This window comes from Tetrao urogallus (assembly GCF_951394365.1).
Source record: "Tetrao urogallus genome assembly, chromosome: 7".
In the NCBI taxonomy this organism is placed as follows: Eukaryota; Metazoa; Chordata; class Aves; order Galliformes; family Phasianidae; genus Tetrao; species Tetrao urogallus.
In genome coordinates this window covers 29,492,588-29,513,005 of record NC_136820.1, presented here as the reverse complement: position 1 = coordinate 29,513,005, position 20,418 = coordinate 29,492,588, and positions in this window count along the sequence as shown.

The window sequence follows — 20,418 nt, the reverse complement described above, 5'->3', positions numbered from 1 at the left end:
ATGGAATGCCTCTTAGGGTGCTGGTAGAGCTGACAGGTGTCATAAAAGGGCAGGGCTTTTTTATCATCTTTGAGAGATCCCGTGGATAACGGGATGTTCCTAAGAAGGCGAGGAGGAAGATTCAAGGAATGACATGCAAATCAGACTAACCCGAGTCTCTGTGAAATTATGGAGAAAATCTACAATGTTTCCAGGCGCAAGAAGAACAAAAATGTGACTGAAGAACCAGCAAAAAAATTACCAAGGACAAATCATGCTTGACCAATCTAATTGTCTTCTATGTCAAGCTAACTCTCTCAGCATACAAAGGGAGATCAGTGTGTATTATTTACCTTGATTTTTTCAGGATTTCAAAGAAGGTATTCCATGGTAGGCAATTCCCTGCAGGTAATTTGATTGAACTTACAGTGTGAGTGAAAAATTGGCAAGACTTAATGGGGTCATAGGATCATGCTTAGCAATTTGAAGTCCAGTCTGCCTACGGTTACTAAGGATGTTCTTCATGGATTGATTCTGGAAGTGGTACTGTTGAACTTCTTTGTTAATAACCTTGGAATTAGAGATGACCATACTCAGCAATTTTGTGGCTAGTACCGAACTGGGGCAGTGGCAGACATAACAGTGGAAAGGGCTGTCATTCAGAGCATCCTTGACAGACTGGAGAAATGGACTGAGAGGAACCTCATGAAGTTCAACAGACACAAAAGCAAACACCTGCTAGCACCTAAAGACTGACAATTCCAAAAGTAATCACAGATTTAGGATTAGAAAGCAGCTTTGCAGGACATGATATGGTGTCTTTATAGACACCATCTTGAACATAAGACACAAACCACATGAACAGCAAAGAAGACTAACTTACATTTGAAACTGAAGTAGAAGTATTTGGGGCAGAGTTTAGCACTGCCGAAGCCACAGCTAGAATACTGTCCATTTTTGGTCTCCCTAGTACAAGAAAGACAATGGTAAATTGAACTGGAGTTTCACTCTTCCAAATGGAAGGAAAGATGCAATGGAAAAGATAATTGCAGCAAGGGAAAATTTAGTTAAATATGATGTTGAGGGGGAAATAACCATGAACAGCAAGTAGCCCAGATATGTGGAACTTCCCTTCTTAGAGGTATTCAATACCAAACTAAACATGGTCCAGATGAACCTGCTTTACTTTCAGAATTGTACTCTGAGTTGAAGAGTAGGACAAAACATCCCCTTTAGGGAAGATTATTTTATTATTTTCTTGTTCCAAATAAATTTTAATATAATTGTTTTTGGTTGTTTTTTTTTTCTTTCAGTGCTATGGAAATTGTAAGAGTTTAATTTTCACACGTCACCCTGATCTTAAACCCAATGGCTGCTCCTGCCACCATCTGAAATCCTAACCCTAATCAACATGTCCTACAAGCCTAAGAGAATGGTTCCCACATTGATTCTGTTGAAAAGGAAGGTAGCAAGAATTTGGCTGATTTTATAACAGTGCATGTACTTCCTGCCTTTGTGGGTTCCTGTTACTTGTTTTCCCCTGTCAAACTTGTTCTTGTTTTTCAGAACATATGTACTTTCTCTCTCACCATTTAAATCCCTTTCTATGAACTTCCATCTTCTGAAGCTCTCTGAATAACCAGCGTTATTATTTAATCATGGAGTCAAGTTTTTCTATAAACTTTCTTCTCTGTATAGGGAGAGATACATTTTCTGTTACCCTGATATATTCTGCTTTGAATATTTCAAGTCTATTTTGGAAATTTGTATTTATTTGCTTTCATTCTAGTCTATTTTTAATAATTTAATTTCTCCCGCATATTATCCTGCTACTTTTCAAAGTATGTCTAACATTTACATGGCATGAATCTGGTATTCTTTTAATTTGATCTTCGTTTTGTGCAGAAAAATGGATATCCTAAAGTAAACCACTATTCCTAATTTACTGCTGTAAAAAGCAATAAATTAATAGAAGTAATAAGATTGCACTCTAATTTTGATGTGTTTGTTGGTTTCTTTCAACATTCTTCTATCAGTAGCACTGAGCAAAAGAGAACATTCTCTCGCTTTGAACAACTGGGCATTGAATAAAGTTTCTTTGCCTCTCTTTCCTTCAGACCACACTGAAACTTCCATGTGATTCATGGCAGTTGCTCCTATCATTAATATCCATTTGCTGTTCAGAGTTAGATGCAGCCTTGTCACCTTGACCTCAGTGCTGTCATTCCCCCTGCTGCTAGAGCCAAAAATGGTACTTCATTGAATTTTCCTGCCATGCCTCTGACAGCAAAGAGAAACAAACCCTTGTCCTGGGAAAGGGATGACTTTATGCTAGCATTTGCCAAGTTATCACACTGGATGGGCACAGACCACAAACAAGCAATCACACCAACTCTTTGAATTAAGTGATATCTGTCCTCCATCAGTTTCTCTCCATTTTTTCTTCATTCTGCGTGTAGAACCATCGTTGTTTTCTAGGAGTTCCCAAAAGATCGAGGCTGTAGTGTTTTTCAAGGTACCCAGTGTTATGTGGTATGTGACATGTATGACTCATTACAGTGCATTTACTGTAGATGGAACCTTCAACAGAAGGAAATTAATCCCTGTACTGAAGAAAGAGCAGCTGCTTTTGGACTCGGGTAACCTACAGGGCAGACAAAAAAAAATCCTTTTCTCACATCTGTCAGGAAGATCTTATGTTTGTCTTTTTTTTTTTTTTTTTTTTTTTTTTTTTTTTTTGTCTTTCTATTATGCATGATTGCTAAACAATTCATTTAGGATTTCTCCTTTTTCAAACCTGAGTATATGGATGTGTTGACCTAGCAAGACAATGAACATGTCCTATGAATCCTGCACAGATATAAAGACACATTTATACTTATGTATCAGTAATATGTATATATCTAAAATGTATAAGTATACTTATGTAACATTTATAAATAGCATGTACATTCATTAATAAAGATAGCCCAAAATTACAAATTTCATATCCAAAATTGAATCTGTCCTAAATTTGGGAAGGGAGGGTAGTACAGGTTTTAAGATGTAGTGTGTTTAAGGGAAAAGGTTTTTCATACATAAGGCTTATCAAATTCAGCTGTTGCAAATGATTTTTTTTCCTCCAGTAAACTCAATTCAAACAAATTTGGCAAACAATTCACCCTAACACATCTATTTGGAAAAATTGCCCTTTCATTTCCTCTACTGACAGACTGTTCAGATTGTCTCAGGGTACATTTGCTAAATATAACTGTTCAACAAATACAACTGAAGTACATTAACAGAAGATCTGACTTAATACTGAAATTGCTTCTAACTCTGCTTCAATTAACTTTGTTTCACCCAAACTAGGAGTATTTCATTTATCATTTTCAGTTACAAACCTCAAATGTCATTCCTTAAGCAGGTTTGAGTTTTTTTGTTTCACTCTCTTTATCCAAGAAAATGTGCATCACTTAGGAAACAGAGTTTTATGTAAATACATGAAATAGTCAAATATTGTTGTTCACATCATTCTTTTAGCTTTACTCCTTAACAAAGGAGACCAGAAGGTTTTTGCAACAAGATGAATACTCTCATTTTTTCTGTGGACTTCACCTCATACTTGGCAACACATCAGTGTTTTTTAAAAGAATGAAGATTACGGTAAAAATGTCTCCTCACTGGAGAAAAATGTTTTCTCAGAAAAATCCCGAAGAGGATAAGAAAGGTCATTTACTGCCTGTAAATATAAAATATTTTTTTAAAAATCTTTTTTTTTTTTTTTTTTTTTTTTTTTTTTTTAGTTGGAGCATTAATAGCATTTTTGAAAGAAAAACATGCATTTTCCACAAAGTATGTGCTTTAGTTCACTGAGTGCAGTGTGGCAATGCAGAAACCCCATGTTAGTTCTGACTGATGATGTTTGAACAGAGGAAAAGACATCATCTGTCAAAGTCAAATCTATCATGCCTTTCACTATATTTTATAGCTGGCTCTTATTCAACAGATAATGCAAAACATGCACAAGAAAAGCTTGGAGCCAACATCAGTACATATTTTCAAGAAATGTTTTAGAATACTATTTTCAGTTACCCCACACCAATGACTGATTGCTCGTTATTGCCTATGTGACTAATGATAAGCATGATGATTTGACACAAAATTTCACACTACTTACAGGTTGCATGGCTTGTTTTGTCACTCAGAAATATCCCTGCTTATTGTAACACTCACACAATAATTTATTTGCAGCGCAGAATAGCGGACTTAAAAGCAGACATTCCAGGCAATTATTCTTTCTAGTGATAAGTCAAGGTTATTTTACTTCATCCAAAATAAAGAATTTCCTTGCTCAGAAATGATATATATGTGACCTGACCTAGAGCATACCAAGCCAGACAGCTGAATGATGCAAAGCAGACAATGGAGCCTACACATGTATTTGCATTGAACAAGTTACACTAGGACAAATATAATGAAAGCCAAAAATGTTTAAGATTTAGATTCCCATTTCTTAATTTTCTGTAGTATTCTCCTCAGTTAATAACTCCTTCAGTGAGGTTTCCAAATAAGTAAATGGCATAAATTGCACTTAACTCCCATCATACTTATATATTTATTTTACGCATGTACTGTGTTGCAAATGCTCATATGGAAGGCAACTAATATTTGAATGCTTTCTAAGTATTAATTAAAGTGTCATATGCAAGATGTAGGTGATGATTATTGGAGTTGGAGCTGGTAAAATCCTATGGTGAAAGATCCTGTTCCTGTACTACTTTTTAATAAAAATGCAGACAAATTAGACAATAAGAGATTAAGAATGTATACTTTTTGAGGGATGATTAAAAGATTTTTGCTTTATTAGTCTAAGAAATATGAGACTATGAGAGGCAAGATGAGAACCATTCAAGAAGATAACTGCTCTTCGAGTGCAGGAGGGGCAAGACCGGAACAAATCAGTTTATTTTGCTGTAAAGAAGATGAAAGTCAGATGAGATGAAAAACTTTCTAAATGACATGAGTAGGCAATCACTGAAAGAGAACAAGCAGGGAGTTGACAGTATCTGCTTTCTAGAGGTTCCTTAAGGGTAAATCATATAAATACAAATTATTTGGGTATGAAGCCTAAACATTTCAACTCTATCCAGCAGGCTGGAGAAGGCCGTGTCAGTCAATAGTGTTAACACTAACATTGTGCAATTCACTACAGTCAGTGAGGAAAGAAAACTTGTAAGCACAAACACTAAAACTTCCAGTGCACTCCTTGGAAGTGAGCAGAAGGAGCATTACTGCCAGCCCACCACAGGTCAGCAAAACAAAATGGCTGTGCCTGACCAGATCTGAAGCCCACCCACCACAATATCCTACCTTCAGCCACAGCCAGTCATGACAATCAAAAAGATATGTAAGAGTAGGACTAGTTGTCCATGTGCTGAGGACAATAACGGGCCAACACCTCCTGCCCAGACACCAGGAGGTGATGATGCTCCAGAATGATGCTGTCCCAGCTTCTGCCCAGCTTCCCTACTCATTTCCTGGGGCAGAGGTGGGACTGGTCCTGACTGTGCAGCTCTGCCCTACCTCTTAGGTAGGCTCCATAGCCCCCAGCTCCCAGGAGCTCCTGGCTCATCTGACATCCTGACACAAGCATGAAATGGTGGCACTTCCCCAGAGCACTTCCTCAGCTTTCAAATATTTTGTGGCTCAAAGACTCTTCCTGAGCAGTCATGAAGTCATAGAGCTGGGAACAAAGAACAGAGATTGTACTTGGAGGGGATGAGACCTTTGGGAGGCAGCAGCTAAATGTTTGGAAGTTATGATTGATTACACACTAAACATGAGGCCTCTGTACAATGCTGCATCCAAAGAGCTCTTTAAGCCCTGGATGTAGAAGAAAGAACTAAGAGTGAGGAAATAGTGCTGCCTTTATGGGCAGCTCTGGCAAGATCTGTCCTGGAATATCAAGTTCATTTCTGGTATCTACATTAGAAAAAGGGTGTTGAAATTTGGAGATGTTACAACAAGAAGCCACAGATACGACTTAAGACTTTAAACAAGCACCTTACTGAGGACATCTTAGAGAATTTTATCTCTTTGCCTTGTCAAAGGGTAGATGCAGGAGTTACTTTAGCTCTAGGTGGTTTCTCTTTGGATAGAGTTGCCAATGACAAAGGACTCTCTAGTTCTGAGTGCATGAAAATCAAAAAGGAATGCTTTCCTGTAAAATAAATACAAGCAGGAAAGAAACAGATACTGGAAGTCTAAGAAGTGAGTAATATTCTGTGATTGAATGATGTAGTCCTCAAAAATATGAATTTTTTGGCCTTAATTTTTGTATTTCTCAATAGAAAGCAGTCTCCTAATAATATTTTTCAATTCCTTTACTTATACTGCAACTGCAAAAAGAATCTTGATCAGATTTAAAGACAAGATGGAAAGAGCTAGTAAAGGAATAAGACAATATGGTAATTCTACCTGTGAAACATGTTTCCATATCACGATTACAACTAGTTCTCAAAAACAATTCTCTTGTATCTTTGGATCATATCAAACCATCAACTTTTCAGCTTAGCAAAAAGTAACAAGATATCCCATAGAGATATTGTAACTCTAAAACACTAACCTTTGTGTAGGAAATGTATCTCTACAGATACATTGCACAGACTGTAACTGATCATCTCTTCCACTCTGCCTATGTCTCCCCTAATACTGCTGAAGCTAGTCCAGATGGAGGGCCAGAGGCTCTTCACTTTTGGGGTTCAGTAGCCCTTCTCTCTCTTAGATGTAAGTCTGTCATACTGTGATGAACGGAATGGCAACTTTCTCTGAAATAAGTCATTAGGAGACATACAGAGACTGCAGAATAATGTCAGCCACACACTTCACTCATTAGTTGCGAGAAACTCACTATTTCAACAGACAACTGGGAAAAATTTTGTTCCTGAATTTAGTTTACATTATCACAGTCATCTGTCTGCCAAGTGTACAGGACTAGGTAGCTTGTTAGGTGAATAGCACAGGCATACCAGGCAATATTTGGCAACCAAGAGATTTAGCAAGTGATCACTCTTGGAGCAAGGAGAATGATTACAATCAAACACATGTGTGAGCCTGCAATCTGCAATAGTAGTAGACATGCTAAGTTTCCACTTGAAATAACATTATGACTTCTTGCTTTGCCCACAGATAATCTATGAATAAAGTATTCTCTCAGAAAACATAGATATTTTCAAAGGTGAGTCTTTTTTTTCAAAAATCTCATAAACTGGAAACCTTCTTTAGATTAACAATAATTAACAATAATTAACAAGATAGGATTAACAATAGGATGTACGTGTCTTTCCCAAATAAAGCTCACTTGTGTTCTAGAAGCCAGACTTACCTGTGAAAACTGTTAGATAAAGTAATGATGAAACAGGCTCAGGATGAGAGCCTGAATTCTGAATTGTGCAGTCTGAGGCAGGAAGGTTGATCCATTACCTGCCCTGGGTCAGCAGCCTGTATAGCATACTCCTCCACAGTATGGACAGCATCACCCTCCACTCCGATCTTGACACAAAAATGTGCACAGACACTTCTCTTCTTTCACACTGGCATTCTGTGGAGGAAGAGAGATACTTCACACAGAGCAGAAATTTCCCTCTTCTACCCCGTGCATCCTTTACAAACAGTGCTACCTCACTATTCATATCCTTAGGACTCCAAACTTTCCAAAATGTCCAATGCAATTGAAATGTGAAAATAAGCATTCACATCATTTACAGATCTTTTTTTTTTTTCTAAGCAGATGAGGTAATACTCCAGAACACAGAATGTCTTGAAAGCACATGCAAAAAAAATCAGTTACACAGAAGAATAAACTGTATTTTTCTGCAAGCTTGTTATGAACTAGACACAAAATAGTGATTGAAAGGAAAATCCAATGCACAAAAAACTTTCTTATATGAGTGATCCTGCTGAGAAAACTATGTAATTTTTTTTATTATTAAATTATAATATGTTATATTCTGCTCTGAGGAAAAGGTCAATGTTAATTTACATTAATATTATTTAATTAAAACCTAATCCATATTTGTTCAAATCATGAATTCATTTTCTGGATCTGCTGTGTGTAGGTGCCAAAGGTTGGATACTATTGAAGATATAGTACAGAAGTAGCAATATATAATGTGTCTGTGTTTCCCAGATGTTTTTTTGATAAAATGCACATATGCACTGCTAATCTCAAGTGTTTTCATGACAGAAACTGACTAATTAGTGACATATTTCCAAAAAAATTGGTGAAAACTTTACCCAAATTCTCTATGCATTGGTATTCCCATAGAGAGGGAAATCATGCCCTCTCACTCTTGACAGAGACACATAAGATTTCAAAACCGGAGCAGAGACTGTCTGGATGTGAAGAGTGAAAGTCTTGTCCAGGAAAGCAAAGGTTCACAAACGGTCTGTGATTGAGTAGATGTGCTAGGTACCAGCATGCAAATGGAATGGTATTAGAGACTGAAACCTGTTAATTGAACAGATTCTCAGGAAAAAGAAAAAAAAAAGAAACTGCTACTAGCATCCTTATCTTTCTTTCTTGATGATCAATGTTTAAATACAGCACATCTTGCATCTAAGAGGAACACAATCTTATTTTTCCCCATATAAAGCAAATTCCAAATATATATTGTCCATTGAATGAAAGAAGAGAGGAGAGACAAAGAAAATAAAAGTATTCACAAGTTAAAAGTTAAGGTTTTAATTTTGTCAGGAATCCCTCCAAAGTTAAATGTGAGTTATAAATAACTGAGAATCATGGAAAGTCTGCTGATATTACTACTCTTTCCAAAATGTTCAGAGCAGTTTTGCAATTCTAAATAAAATGCATGTGTTTGGTGTATTAATGAAGACCACTTCTGAGGATCCAAATACAGCCATTAATTTTTTACTTTTCCCCATTATTATTTCAACCTAGAGGAGACTCTGGCAGTCATTTCCCTGTTACGTTTAAGCTTCAGTAAGAACTAGTCATGCAGTTATTTTTACTCCCCGATGAGTTTATTCTTACCAGCATTTCATGTAACGTTTACTTGGCCAACATCTCCCTCACTCCCCTTTTTTCCAAAAGAGATTTTACTGAAATGTGTATAAAGGACCAGAATTGTAGCTTTGCATATCATGGACCACCTTTCTTTCATCTTCTTCCTACCGTTCACAAAGAGGTATATAAATAAATTTTGACAATATCCAACCACAACATTCGCAGATTCAGTGTGCTATGACAATTCTTAAAAGCACCGCTTTACCCTCTAGCTCCTGAAGACCCATGACAGCTTGAGAGCTGTGGGTCATCCTCTCTCAAAATTTGAGAGATCACCTATGAAATGAACAGTTATGGAAATAAACCAAGCAGTTTCAATTTCTAGCCAAGGATTAAATCCTTTCCTGGTGTAACTCTATTACCTATTCCTATACAATAATTAACACAGCAAATGTCTTGTATACTTTCTAAGAGTGATGCTCACTGTGAGCTGATAAGTTAAAAAACTCATTTTTAATTATAAAAATCATTTGCTTTGGTGGTTGTTGCCAACGCAGCACAATTCCCAGTGCATACCTCACACATATATTAAAATCCTCAGCAATTTTTGAATTCAACATGATTTATGTCAATTTTGTTTTGGGTGGCAACAAATTACGACTTCACTCAGCAAGAAAACATTTCCTGCTGCTATCTCTTAAAGACTGCCTGCAGCATTTAACTATCAACTGCTAGCATCACACAGACTGGAAGGTGACCAATGGAATGTGTGAGGAGAGATTAGAATGAATTTTTGACGTGTGTTTTCATTTCATAAACTCTAGTCTGTGCAGCCGCAAGTTTGTCATTTGTTATGTGTTGTGTTTTTTTTTTTCCAAAGGCAGTTTTGTCTTATCTGATGTTGAAACTCTTCCATTATGCTTTGAAAACTCAGGCATAAGAAAGAGAAACCGGTTGGAAATTTGTTCATGTCTACCTCTGTGCTTGACATTTCTCCACTGATAACGTACAGCTAAATATTGACTTTTTAGTTAAGTTCAGATTAGCTGTCTGGTCCACAAGCATTGATTGTAAACCATTATCTTTCCCCCACTTAAGGCCCCAGTGCTTTAACACCAAAAAGACAGAAAGAGAGGGAAGAAAGAAAAAAAATATATAGAAAATGGAATGAAATGAAATAGTGTGAAATTGGCTTTAAAGGTGTCATTAAATTTTGCTGAGGAAAAAAAGAAAAGCTATTGCTGTTTAACTGTAAACCTTTTTCCATTCTGATAGTCATTATGTTAACTTATATTCGACCTATTCAAGCAAAATGCCAGCTCAAGACTGCTACTGGTACACAGCACTGGGAGAGATTTAAAAGATTCTTCTATTTCTATACAAAACCTGGCATTAGATAAGCTCTATCAAATGTATTGTTCTGTAGGGGATAAGCAGTACTGCCATTTCCATTTCATTATTCCAGCTCATAATCCCAATCTAGGAGAATACTTTGAGTATGTCAAAATAAAAGTGGGTGAGATAACAGGATGCTGTGGCTATTTTAATTTTTGAACAGTTTTTGCAAACTCCATCCAAGAGACTGTAAATGAAACTGAAATATTGTGGAGTAAAAGGCAAGTTATGCTCATAGGTAAGAAATCAGCTAAGAGAAAGAAAACAAACAGGAGGAATGAATTGAAAATGTTCAGGTTGGCAAAAGTTGATCAGTGGGGAGCCCTGCAATTCTGCTCCAGATAGGTGGCATAGAGGCGATACAGCAGAGGGCTTGTTACTGCAGCTGCCTAAGGATGTCCTTCTGGATGTCACAACCAGCTGGAAGTGATTAGAGCAGCCCACATGACTCGTGCACACATGGAATTGTTCAAAAGCAGCTATTGCACATTCACTTCACACCATTTAGTTAATCCCATCTAATTTCCAAGTTCAGACAAGTGTTTAACTTCACTGGGACTGAAGCTGGAGCAGCACTAATGCCCTGGCTGCACAGAGCAGGTGAAATGCATGCTGCCCTCAAGAGGTGAGGGAGAGTGGCAAAGAGAGATCTAGGTCATGGAGGCAGCTAGCATTAATGTTAACAAAAGCTATGCCAATTCCTTCAACCAGGCCCAACCTGAGCTAATAGTGTCAGCTAATTACCGCATGCATGTAAGCTTTTACCAGTGAACCCTGCTGGGCAGTGCAGAAAAAGAGTTAAGTCTGAAATTTAAGGTCTCAGTGTGATCTTAAATCAACAAAAGAGACTCTCCCAGCTGGTGAAAAGGAACTGCCCTCAGTGGGGTAGAATTGACTGATAGCTGGACGAAAACTAAATGGAAGAGAGCTTTTCTCTTTCTGCCTCCCACAGCCTCTGCCACTCAGCATACATTGTGGATTTACCTGCAATGATAAGCTGTGAGTGTGTTTTTGCTGCCAGTGATACCTGTGGCACCCAGTCTCAAGTCATTAATTCCAAGTGGTATTCTGCATTTCTCTTCAGCACTGGTCCTGGGTACACAGCAGAGATTTCAAATCCTGTGCCTGTTGATACAGTGCAATGGGATTGTTTACTTCCATCAATTCAATTAAGTCAAATACATTAATTCTACTTGCAATTTCAATTACTAAGACTCATCTAGAGGCATGATTTTCTCTTTTGAGTTTTGGTTCAGAGCAGAAAAGGAAAGGGACCTTCAGGATTACAGAATTACAAGCTTCATCACTCCATTTGGTAAAGCAGAATGCAGTGAGGCCACCAGTGTTTCAACCTTCAGCACAAGGAAATTGGACCATGGGAATATATAGCTTGGTGCAGTAAGTATTGTTTTAAATACATTGTGTGACACAACATGCAAACATGATGAAAATATGAAAACCAGGTGTGTGCGTTTGCATATTGCTTAAGGAGACAGTTCTTCAGATTTTCTTGATTGCTAACACACCACATCTTCCACAGAAAGAGCTTGCAGTATTTCAGTTTTAATGACTACCTTTTCTATTGCTACAGCATGAGTGTCAGCAAAAATTCCCAAAACAAATTGCCTAAAGTCCTTTCTCCACTTTAAAACCAAATGTTGTAGCTATGCCAAGTTTCAGATTGATTCAGATTGATGCATATTTAAAAACTAAATTATAATTCCTCAAAAAGATATTCACAGCAGCAATGCTGATAGGCTCTTAGCTTATACCTTCAGCCCCAGAAATGAATGCTGTGATCTCATCACATACCACAGGCCCAGCTGGGTTCGGGCTAAGTCAACCTGTGGGTGGGAAACCTCAGTGGAGTTTTAGGAAGTGGTATTAATGATTTAGAGCCTATTTACCCTGCAAATTTTGCTAAGGTTGCAGTACAGTTCATTACTTTCGCAAAGCAGGAATAACATCTGAACATTGCTCCTGAGAATGGAATGCAGGAAAACTGAATCTAACTTGATCGTTCTGTGCAACTAGAAATAAGTAATTAGAAAAAACTGTGGATCTTTTATGTGGATAGAAACCTTTAAAAGGATGTGTTGATGCTGAAAGAAACTCTTCATTTTGCTCTGACTACCCACATTCTGCGAAGCCTTTTGTAAGCAATTGATCCTCCCTGGTTCTATGTTCACACGTGTATGTCTAGGAATTCTGAAGCCACATTGGTGACTTTCTAGAAAGCTTCTACAGTTCCTCCCAGATGATGAACTATGAAGGGTCTTGTAAGGTCATCTAAGCATTGAGAGGGAGATTTGTGGAAAAACATAGTGGAATTATTAGTATCCAAGGGACTTGGTCAACATCCTGGCTGGGAGATAAGAAACTGAATGACTGTAGCATTCTTTTACCACTACCCATGCTGGGTCAATAGCCCTGAAATTACAGCATCGCTAAAATCAGGTGAGCATACTTTGCATGTAGCTAAGATGTAAAATCAAAGCAGAGTTCAAATTAACTCTGTACTAATCATCTGTGGAAGTCAAAAGAATAGATTCTTCAGTGCATGAAATCTAAGAAACAGCATGAAGAGAATGCACGCAAAAAACCTGCAAAACAAACTTCATTAGTATTTGTCTGTAATGTGGAACTCTATTTAAAAAATCTGCCTCAGCATCATCAAAAAAAAATCTGTGTATTAGATCATGTTTCATAGTCCATGTTCCATACATGCTGAACCTGTTTTAGTGGAAAATGTACGTGTCTTGTGATGTTTCACATGGAATTGCAAATAGCCATTATTGGACTTTGCAGCCATTTACTCGGATACCATCAACCATCTTCAAAACACAAGTATTTGGTCTAACCTGGTGAGCTAGGCTCCCCCTGCACACAGACAGAAAACTCCTCAAGCCAGCTCCATTTTTCATAGGTCAGATGTCAACATGAATAGGAAAAATATTCATCTGAAAATACTTAAATCCCTACACTGCCTACAAAAGAAGCCTAACTCACTATCTTGACTAGAAATCTAAGCTTTATGTAGTTGAAATCAGATTAAACAAACCCCATCCTAGCTGGTTGTTTCAGACATTAAAATTGCTCTTTTCAAATGACTGCATAGGGTGCTCAGAGTCCTGGACAGTACTTTAATTGCAAACTGGGAGCCTCTATCAGCAGAGCTCCTTAAGATTTTCCTTTGGATTTTTATTTTCCTGGAAGGGAGGGAGGGAGGAAGGGAATAGTGGAATAATTTCGTCACCCTTTTTAAAGATAAACAGAAGAAGTTTTCCCTGCTTTAGGTGTTCCCCACTTCCCTTCCTCCTGTCTTATTTTCTTTATTCTGGGGAGAATATTTCAGAAGATATGTCCTGAACCTAAAATGAAGCAAAAAGATATTACTGCATTTCATATATATTTCAAGTGGACATACACTCCATAAATCTGAATGCAATAAACTTTTAGCCATATTTTGAAAAATCAATTAAAAAATTACAATTTTTCAAGCACTTTATTAGTTGACTGATGTTTTAAATTACCTTTCCTCTTTGACCACTAAAAGCTCAGTCAAGGGCTTGCTGATGCTAACAGAAATCTTTCAGGTTGTCACAAAAAGGCTTTTCAACCAAACCCTGTAGGCATTATTTTTTATCAGTATTTGTCAAGTTCAGCTCAAAATATTAAAATGAAATGAGAGAACTCCAGGTCTTCAAGGCAGTAAGTTGAATAAATACCAGAAAATTAAACGAAATTTGGTCATGTCTCCAGCAATTTCACTCAATCCAGTGGCATTTCAAAGGTTTCAGATAAAGAGAGAATTTGTCCCAGTCACTGTTTTGCAGTCAATTTACACTCAGAGTTCATTGACTTCAGTGGAAATTCCACCATGATAACCATGACAGGGCTGGGAATGATTATGTACAGTAAGATATAATGAGCTAATGAAGCATGCACAAATCAGTTCAATATGTTGAAGATTCTCTCAGGACTGCTAGTTAGATGATAAGTAGATTAAGAGTTATAAACAGGATTATTTTTTGTCTCTATCTTCTAATTAAATAATGACTAACCTACAATAGAATCATAGTGATCCACAAAGTTAATCAGAAGACAATTTAAAGAGTAAATAAAATTCTAGAGATGTTTTCCACCAAAAGCGTTTGCCCTTTTGTCCTGCATTTTTCCAGTCTTAACTATAATAGTCTTGTTCAGAAATATGTGAAACAGCCAGCCCTATACTTACTGTCACTTCTCATTTATTGATGGTCAGTACTCTGATGCAGGCATTTCCGAATTGTCAGCAATTACTGGAGATAATGCACATTATAAATACATTCAAAATGAGTTCAATATTGAGCAAGCTTCAATTTTTTTATTTTTCATTTCTTTGAAGATACAAAAGGACTGTCTGATTCTCAGAGCATGAGTAACAGAATGGCAAATATTCTAAGGAACTGTGACACCATTTACCAACATCAGGCTCCAGAGCATTCTCCACCCCATTCTTCCATGTAGTAGCCATTGTCTTAAATAAGAAACACACCATCATATCTTACTGGGTTATTATCAGTGATAGTAATGGAAATGAATAGTCTCTGCTAGAGCAGTGTCAGTACTAATTAATATAAAACATTTATTACAAATTAGGACGTTGTCTTATACTCTGAAAAGGACGAAGGGCTGGACAACATTCAGGAGATGGTTGGCAGATGTTTTCCTGTTTCCTATCTCACAAAGAGCCTGGCTACCCTTTCATGTAGTAATCCCACAGGCAGTCCTAACTCAGAACTTCCAAAGACTTGCCATTACAGTGAGATGCGGAACGATTATGCAGTTATCTAAATAGAGCGCTATCAAATGCAGGGATGTTCAGAGAATTGGAAAACAAACACTGTACTGAGCAAACTAAAACTATTGAAACAGTAAAAACTACAGAATGGAGAAATAACTCAGCTGCAGTAATTTGTTATCTAAATGTATTGAAGCTGATGGTAAAAAATACAGTCGTAAGAACTGGGATGACATAAAATCCATCTCAGGATTTCCAAAAAATAGTCAGGAAGAGGCAAGAATCATGACAAACAAGGGACAGAACAAACAGAACAAGAAATGTTAATCCTTATTAGAGTTAAAAAAAAATTAGCCTTTTATAATCTCACTGCCAGACACAGCTTTCAAGGAAAATTACATGTCTTATAACTGATTTTTTTTTTCAAATTTTGTGTCAGGAGCCCTCTAGTCTCTTCCTTCCTTTCTTATACACAGAATGATCTAAGGAGCAGAGATTTCCATTGTGACAGCTGCAGACCAGGAATTGAAGGACTGTAACACCGGTTATTCTAAAGTGCAATTGCTTTTGTGTGCTTATTCACCATATTACAATATGTAGATGGTCCACTGCAGCATGAGCTGCACAGAACAAACTATGTACACTGGAGTCAGAACTTAAACTTACCTGGAGATTAGAACTAAGATGCATAGAATTTGAAGAATTGAAGGAGAAAGAATGCAAGGCCTCCCTAGTTGCAACTCCAGTGTTTGTATTCCTTTACCACATCATCACCACTTTCCATTTCCACTTTGTTTCATGTACAGATTTTTATACCAATGACAACTTTAAACAAAACCTGGAATCATTCTGTGTTCAAAATCCTTACATTTTCCTGGAATTAAACCAGAAGTTAAACTCTAATCCTTATTATTTAACTGACAGAATATACCATTTTGGACAAACACAGAGCACTTTTCTAACAAGCAGAACTCTCATAGAAATGACAATTATTCTTGCAAGGTCACTTCATGTCTTGAAATTTGTGTTTCATCGCAGTCTCCCATCTCTCAAAAATGAAACTATGTTGAAGTTGGCATTGTTCAAAACTTTCAAGTGTAAAACTTTTTCTTTTTTGAACCAGCTAGGAAGTTGTTTTGTAATTGCTACATGAAAATAAAGCCATTTCAGTTCTTCATTTTCTTTATTCATTAGAAATTTAAATGTTTTTACAACTCTTTTTGTACAGTAAATTTCTGATGAGGCCACATGTGAGAGTCACAGGACTTTATGGTCTTTTTTGAGAAGCAATTTACAGAGCAGTGATAATGGCACTCCTCCCAGTGGTTTACTTTGTCCTGTGAGTTCAGTTCCTTGTTCTTCATGTTGCTGTTTACTAGTTCATCCTTTACAACTAAGGGGAAGAACATGATGTAACTGAATATTAACTATCAATGTTAACTAAAGCACTCTTTTTTCCAGTCATATGATGCCATGGAATTGTTATGTCAAGATATTTCTGCCTTGTTCTCTTTTCCTTCCAAATGACTTTAGAGCTGATTTTCCCATAGTTTTTCTTTTCCTATTCTTCATTATTACTTTGTAAATATGGGTCTTTATCTGCTTTACAAATGCAAGTAAGAAAAAACATATATTTTCCTTCACATTTTTTCCCTCAATTTTAATGCAAATTACAGAAGAAGGGTTTTTATTAACACTCCATTTTCTGAACTGAAGGAGATCCAGGATGCTATAGGTAATGGAAAAATCAAGAAAATGTTAAGTGCTAGTTAACCACAGATTCAACTCGAGTGTAACTTGGCTAGTGCTGACACAGAGCTAATGTTTGTCCTGAGCAAGCTGAGAGCTCCTGGAGACCGTTACAAATGCCCTTGCTGTGTATATGGTTGAGACAAGGTTCTTAAGGCAACTGTAGTTTTGGATAGAGAAATAGTTATCAGAAAGCATCAGACAAACAATCTGAGAAGCATGTGCTGAGAAGGTAAATCATGAAAGTCTCCCAAGGACTGGAAACCTGAGAATCCTCTGAACATGCAACATAGTCCCTAAAAGATCACGGGGCTGGGACAAATTTCTGGATCAGCACTGGTGGTGTGTTTTCACTGCTCTGTGTAAATCCCCCTCGTGGTATGGGAAAGCATGGGACCAGATCACTAGTGTCCAGTATAAAGCTCAGAAGGTCTGAATGGCAAAGTACCAAACCGTCCTGTCCATGTGGAGCTGCAGCTGTGTCTCCGCTTGGCGTTTCCAGATCCTTGATTCTGCATAAAGGCAGCTGAGGTCTACTGGGTTCAAAAGTCCTATCCATGCTTGGTGCAAAAGCAATGGCAAGGCAAGGCAAAGCAAAAGCTATTCAAGGACTAACCCAGTTCTGGGGGAGCTATACCCTCCTCCATGTCATTGTGCCTGACATAAGTACCATTACATAGCTTACCACCATGGGCAACTGAGTCAGCACAGTCACAATCCTTCAGAAGTGGAGAGTTTTTTAAGCTTGAAACTTTGCTTCCAACTTCTTTGTAAGGCATCTGCTAATGCTGAAACTCACTTTGAAACAATTTAGTTTTTTCAAAGATTTTGCAGTATGTGAAATGTAAGTACTCATGAACAGTCACCACAAAAGAGTAAAGAGCAGACAGTCAACCTGTTGCTCCTTCTACCTAACATAACCCAGTTCTCTTTTTATTTAAGAGATTAATTAATGTAAGCACTGGATAGTGTCAAAAATGCAGCTAAGGGACCTTAACAGAGAAGGGAAGAGGTCTTTCACATGAGTGCTGAAATACCAACAAAAACAGACTAGAAGGAGGCACAGAGGAACAAAAGGTTTTTGATGTATCATTACATGAGGATATGTAAATAAGGAAGAGAATGATGCTTTAAGACAAGGGTAGAAGGACAGAGCAGGTCTTACAATCGCATGCGTTTTGAATAGGACATTTAGGCAGTTATTCACATGCCTATTGGACCTCTGTTCCTTTTCTCAGGGTATAGCACACCTTTTAGCAAATGAAATGAAACAATATCTCTTTCTTTTACTTTCCATTCCCAGTATACTCATCACCTCAAGGAGAGGATCTTCATTTGATAAGTGTGATAATGCAGCAGTTCCTCAGACAGTTCTGTTGTATGGAGGCCATATCACTTTTTGCAGTAACTTTGTATTGAGTGAAAATATCTCCAGATGTACAATCATCACCCAACCAGGTGCCAAGGCTGACCATTTACCACAAGTCTGATATCTCCACAGAGCAACTTTAACTTCCTTTGTGTGGGTCTTCTCTCTGAAAATCAGACATCAGCTGAAGGCTGGAAGCCTAAAGACTGAAGGTACCAATGTAAGATACCACCTTCAAAAAGTCTAGGCAAACAAATGTATTGTATAAGCCAGCAGGCGTTTAAAGGACAAGACAGATCTACATTCTTAACTAAGTGCATCAGGAGTTGCCACGTATTTTTATTAATTCATTATGGTTGATCTAGTTACATAAACTGGAAGTGACAATAGATTATCTCCTGGAGAGTGTTTCATATGGGATTACTTTTAATGCTGAAATTCCCATCATACTCTTAACTTTTAAAATACTGATAACACAGTACATACTGTGCACTTTTTGAACACTGAGCTATGCATTCCCAGCAACACACTCAGAGCTCTAATAATCAAGATTGCATTTAGAGAAGCTTAATTCTCATGCTATTAATCTCTTCAGTGGTAAGAGTAATTATTCAGTATTCACCAAGAAGCAATCCCATAACATGCACAGGGTGCCAGTATGTTAGCATGGTTTGAATGACCACATGGTGAGAAGAAATGTTTCTTTCTCACCAGCAAGTTGTTATTGTTTGGTCCTTAAAAATGACTGCAAATTCTATTTGCTGGATATAAAATTCTCTCTGCTGTAAGTACTGTGCCATCTTTGTTTAACCCAAATGACCTCAAAGCATCAAGTCCTCTTTAGTATCACCTTTAAGGTCTTCCTTGTAACAGTCCCTTTCTGTTCATGGCCCTATGTCCTTCTTTTCATGTTGTGTTTCTGTCATGCTGTACAGCACTGCATTCTCCCGAAGACTTGTACCATTACACCTATTTCTTATTCCCCATCTCTCACCTGAAGTTTTTTTCATAACAACTCCTTCTGTATACTGTGCAGCTCTCTTCAGGAAGGCAGAAAGGTGTCTTGATAAGGTAAATCAATGAATGTTAAGCAGTGACATGTCATTTTGTTAAAGGCATTTAGATTTCCAGATAGTAAAGACAACTCTCTTCTAACCAATGAATACTTTGCATTGAAATAGATGCAGAACAGTGAAAGATTAAGATCAGTGCAAAAAAAATTTCCCTTAGTTGACATTTCCTATTTGTAGCTAAAGCTACAATCTAAAGATAAAAGTTAGCGCTAGATTTGGAAAATACTGCTGCATGAGAACAGCCTGCAGTGCTACCAAGGATTTGTCCACTGTTCCTCATACACAAGAGTCTGGATACACTGACTTGAGTGTTTGCTTGCTGTGAATTTGACAAGTCAGCTAACGCATAAACCTTAGGTATCTGCGTCCACTTGGTGCAAATTAACTGCCTCAGGGACCGTTTCTATCCTTCCACCATGTAATTTCAATGGGGAGCCATCGTGTTAGCCCCTGACTGCGAAGGCTATCTGATTGTCGTGTATTAGTTGCTTGTTTCATTCTTCTAAATCTTCATATTTATAATTATTGAACTGTCATTTTTCTTGCTGGTCCACCTCTCTTCATGCAAACTGTCTTTTTCTAATTCTTCTTCCCCATGTGCCATTCTTAGCTGCTTCTTCACCAGCTCCTTCAGTTCCAAGTTGATCAGAAATGTCACGTCTTCTCAGTTAAGGTGTTTCCCCATCAAATGGGAATAATTCATGTATGCAGTATAGTTGGACTCTTCATTTTTAAAGGGCACAACATAATGAATAAGCCTATGAATCACATTTGGAAGATGCCAAATTCCTGCTGTATGAGCATTCTTGGGTGCCTGAGGGTACTATTATATTTGCTTCAGGGTTTATGAACATGGTGAGGAGCCAGGTTTTGAAAGAGAAATTACTAGCTGCAATGAGCCTGCCACTTTTGAGATGAATGAGAGTGATCCAACAGAAGTCAGTACAGCATGCACATTTGCTGCCTTCCTGGCATACTCCAGCAGCAGCCAGACTCAGTGTCTCTCTTACAGAACAATGCAGTCTGGGGTAATATAGTGTGAAAGGAAGGTTCATGGCATGCT